The sequence below is a fragment of the Pelobates fuscus genome, chromosome 5 (genome assembly GCF_036172605.1).
Source record: "Pelobates fuscus isolate aPelFus1 chromosome 5, aPelFus1.pri, whole genome shotgun sequence".
In the NCBI taxonomy this organism is placed as follows: domain Eukaryota; kingdom Metazoa; phylum Chordata; class Amphibia; order Anura; family Pelobatidae; genus Pelobates; species Pelobates fuscus.
Genome location: NC_086321.1, coordinates 153949173 through 153954190, shown reverse-complemented (window position 1 = coordinate 153954190; position 5018 = coordinate 153949173).

Sequence of the window (5018 nt, the reverse complement as noted above, 5' to 3'; positions counted from 1 at the left end):
GTTAAAGCGCCCAGCGCTGACCGGGACCCCGGATAATCCATATCTATCGGGAGGCCCTGACAGCATGGGCCACCCAATGTGCACCTTAACATGCGGCCCCGGTGGCAAAACGTGGCGGCTGGTACCTGGACGCGGGGGTATTTTATTTTTTTTATTTTTTATATTTATTATTTTTGCAGTGCATAGTTGAACAAACGCGCTTGTGCTGCCACAATAGCAGATGCAAGCGAAGAAATGTACATAGTATAAACATTTTGTGGCATGCAATATCGGCACTTTTTTTTGTTAGTAAAGTCTCGTTGGGTACATATATTATAATCGATATATACATTAGCTTTGATAGCAGGCAACTAGTGAGGAACAATATGATTTATCAACTAGGCGTATTTGTATGGACAGGACATGTATGGTATACTGTATTAGTCTAAAATCAGTTACGCCTTTAGGCAAGTTAAGTTACGTGGCTGGCATGCAAGTGTGATAGTACAACGTTAACTGGAATGTAATAAACACGCTTTTCTGAGTGTAGGCTGAAGATAGTCACGTAGCTGCCGGTCGTTTGGTGTGGTCATGTCTGTCGTACGATCCTTGGCTATCGTCCCTTATGTTTGGTGAGCTATAGAGGGACTTGCCCTTGCCTAGTTGGTTGTCTTAAGCCATAAGGGAGTGGAGTAGGAAGTCGGTGTGAGGATCTAGCCAGTAGTGGTTTACATTTTAGTGCGGTCTCTTAGGTTGGTGCCCCCTAGCCCGGGGGGGGGGGGGGGGGGGGGAGAAGAGTGTGGTCTTGTGCGTGTCTGTCGTAGTTTCTGGTGTAGTGAGAGCCTGCGCTAGGGCTCAGAGGTGCCCCTATGCGGGGTCCCTGTGCCTAGCAGCGCTATGTCTAGTGTGTGTAGTTTTAGAGCCCTTGGTGTACTTTCAACAACAGTTAAGCTATAGCATTAAAATTATAAAACATAACAAAATTATAAAAATCACAGTAATAATAATAATAACGGTAGAGCAAGCAAAAAAGGAGAAGGTGGTAGAAGCTTGGATCGATAGACAGTTCATGTCGGGGCACCCGTCCTCTCCGCGCCCCTGGGGACGAAAGGTGCTGTTCTACCCGGGTCCCAGGAATGTGTCGCGGTAAGGGTTGCCTGTTGCCTAGGTTGTGTGGTAATCCCTAGGTTCTGCAGGAATAGTTTGGCATTTTGTAGTGAGGTGAGGCTGGTTGTGGTGCCGTCTTTAGTTACCGTGAGAGATCTTGGTAATGTCCATCTATAGGCGATGTTAGCTGCGTGCAGTTGGCTAGTGACGTGGCTTAGGGACTTGCGCCATAATAACATAGAAACATAGAATGTGACGGCAGATAAGAACCATTCGGCCCATCTAGTCTGCCCAGTTTTCTAAATACTTTCATTAGTCCCTGGCCTTATCTTATAGTTAGGATAGCCTTATGCCTATCCCACGCATGCTTAAACTCCTTTACTGTGTTAACCTCTACCACTTCAGCTGGAAGGCTATTCCATGCATCCACTACCCTCTCAGTAAAGTAATACTTCCTGATATTATTTTTAAACCTTTGTCCCTCTAATTTAAGACTATGTCCTCTTGTTGTGGTAGTTTTTCTTCTTTTAAATATAGTCTCCTCCTTTACTGTGTTGATTCCCTTTATGTATTTAAATGTTTCTATCATATCCCCCCTGTCTCGTCTTTCCTCCAAGCTATACATGTTAAGATCCTTTAACCTTTCCTGGTAAGTTTTATCCTGCAATCAATGAACCAGTTTAGTAGCCCTTCTTTGAACTATCTCTAAGGTGTCAATATCAATTTGAAGAAAGGGTCTCCAGTACTGTGTACAGTACTCCAAGTGAGGTCTCACCAGTGTTCTGTACAATGGCATGAGCACTTCCCTCTTTCTACTGCTAATACCTCTCCCTATACAACCAAGCATTCTGCTAGCATTTCCTGCTGCTCTATTACATTGTCTGCCTACCTTTAAGTCATCAGAAATAATCACCCCTAAATCCCTTTCCTCAGATGTTGAGGTTAGGACTCTATCAAATAGGTGTTCCTTGTCACATCTTGATAAAAGGTGAGGTTGGAGGATTCAAAGGAGAGTGGGGTTTTACCCCGGACTGCAGTAAGAAGCCTGATTTTGTCTGTTGTAGAGTGGCATCGTATGATGACATCTTGTGAGGCATTAGAGGGTGCTGTTCTAGGCTTTCGGATACGAAAGAAGCCATCCAGTACCATTTTTTTCGCTTGGGAGTGTGGTAGGATCGTGGCTATGAGGCGCCTAAGGTAGTGGGGTAGCTCAGTAGAATCTATGGTATCGGGGATCGCCTCATTTCCTGCAGCAGGTCGGCAATGTCTTGTCTGGTGGCCGGGCCCTGTATGTCTCTGTCCGCTGGTGATTCCGCGGTCAGTTGTGCCCTAGAGGGCTCCGGTAGTTCTGCGGGGAGTCCCTCCCTGTCTGGGGGGTTCCGCTCGCGGTCCGGCGAGGTCGCCATCTTGGGCATCGTCGGGCGCTTTAGCAAGGCCCCGATGTCATGGGTATCTCTGCTGGTGGCTGAGGTAGGTTTCTGGGACCTCCTCCCCATGTTGTGGGTGTCTGGTGTAGTGGGACCGCACTGCAGACCGGTATCGTATGAGATTCCTGCCACTCTTGCAATCAGGCCTTGTGCGGCCTTCGCGGCTTGCGCCTCGAGGTAGGCCCCGGTCCTCCTCCGGGTTTTCCTGCCCGTGTGTGGGAACAGGAAAGGCATCACTATGGGGCTCTACCTAAATGCGTGCTTGTTGGAGTGATTGTGCCCATCGATGGCACTTTGGGGCTGTCGATTAGTGTTGATTTTTCGTCGATTGTCAGGAGCTCTGTAAGAGTGCGGCCATTCAGGTCTAGCGCTAGGCTCCGCCCCCCGTATTTATTTATTTTATCATTTTTTTTCTATTATTTATTTTATTTATTCACCTTGTTCTTGGCACACCCTGTACTTGTTGTCTTCTGTTTTTCCAGTCTTTGAAGGGTTTTGAGGGTTACCCGCAGCCTCCCCCTCCCTGTTGTGATCAGTTTGGATAGCGCTGTTCCAACCCTCTTTTTTCTTTATTACCCCTGGAGTGACGGGCCCGGTCACAGCTGCGACCCCTGTAACCGCGGTATGTACACCACTGCAGACAGGTACACACAGAAACACAACACATGCACAAGAACACATAAGCACAGATAGGCACTGACACACACACAGACAGGAACACACACACACAGACAGGCACCAAGAGGTAGATACACTTACAGATATACACAGGCACAGACAGGCAGGCACAAAAACAGGAAAGCACAGGCAAACACACGGGTACACAAAAGCACAGACAGCTACACACAAGCATAGACAGACAACCATACAGGCACAGACATGAACACACAGACAAAGCATAAAATCTTACAGTAATGTGCGTTGTGTATTACAGAGTTCCTCAGCTATGTGCAAATAGATATGTTTTTTTTTTGTGTTTGTGGTGTAGTATGCGTGTCTAGGGTTACAGAGAGTGTATGTATATAATGAATACAGTGCAGGAGGATGCCGTGTGTGTGCTGTGTATATAGTGTGTAAGTAGGGGGATGCAGATTGTTTGTGTAGCAGATGTAGTGCCTGTGTATAGGGGAAGCAGTGTGTGTATGGGATGTAGTGTGTATATTGAGGGTGTAGTGTGTTTTTGCTGATGATGTAGTGCGTGTATGTGTAGGGGGTGTAGTGTGTGTGTGTAAGGAATGCATGGTTTGTTTGCTGGTATTGCAATGTGAATGGGGTGGAGGTGTATTATGAGATAGCCAATGCAGTGTGTGTATGAAATATACTGTATGTATGATGCCCATGCAGTGCTTGTATGTATGTATGTGTGAGCTTTTTAGTTTATATTTATTTTAATCCTCCCTCCTTCTGGTTACCTTGGGGCAGTGGGGACATCACGATCAACCCTGGTGGTCCAGTGTCTGTGTGTGTGTAGAACATCAGGTATCTCCCTCTGCTGGAAGCATATCTCTTACAATAGCTCTTGCGTGCTCTGCACTCTTAGATTCAGAGCATTGCCATGGTAACCCAAATTGCCCAGCGCTCACAGGAGCTATACACCAGCTCTGCAACCAAAAGAGGCTCTATGGGCTCCCCTTTCCACCCTAGAATGGGGGGCAACGGCTTGAGATATCTCCAGCCCCAGCGGCCCATAAAGGCACCCCATTGATGGGCTAGTGTGGGTGCATTTTAAGGTAGCACTGACAGCCCTGCAGATAGGGTAAATAAGATCAGCGGCTATAGGCCCCACATTCGAGGCTCTCAAGCCCTCCTCCTTGGCTTGCAGTGGCTCTCTATGAGGGGCATTGCACTGCAAGCACAGAAATGCCATGGATTCATTGCAACACCGGAAGTGTTTGTACACATAACGGACACGAAAAAGAGGCTTGAAACTCACTAATGGAACACAAAGGATATGACGTAATGTGATCGGAGGCGATTGGCTACCCAGAAAGCGGGAACTACAATATTTGATTTAAAAGACGGACGGAGAACACTGCAACTATAGACCTTTATTTTTGCCCCTGAGGAAGTTCGGTTTCGGACGAAACGCGTAGGGCGGAGGGACCACAACAGCACTTTATTGAACTTTATTGTATATTTAATATTTTTTATTTTGTGTTATTTTAAAGTTTTTTATGGTTTTTTTATCCGGCTTTCTTTTACATCAAACTTTGGGAAGAAGGATGTCGACACTGTGATTCCCTGAGTAACTGATATGCTGGATTTCAACCGATTTTGTGTGAGTGCAATCTAATAAAACTACATAACTTTATATTTGATTGGTGCACTATGGTTTGTGAGTCTCTCCTTTTCTAATAAGGTCCAAAAGAAGTTTGCAGTTATCCGTCAAGCCTGAGAGATTATTTATACGCCCACATTTCATTTTAATCCTGTGAGTGCAATCTTATTCAGTGCATTTATGGTGTTTTAATTTTACCACACTATATTTCTCTATGTTCATTCCTT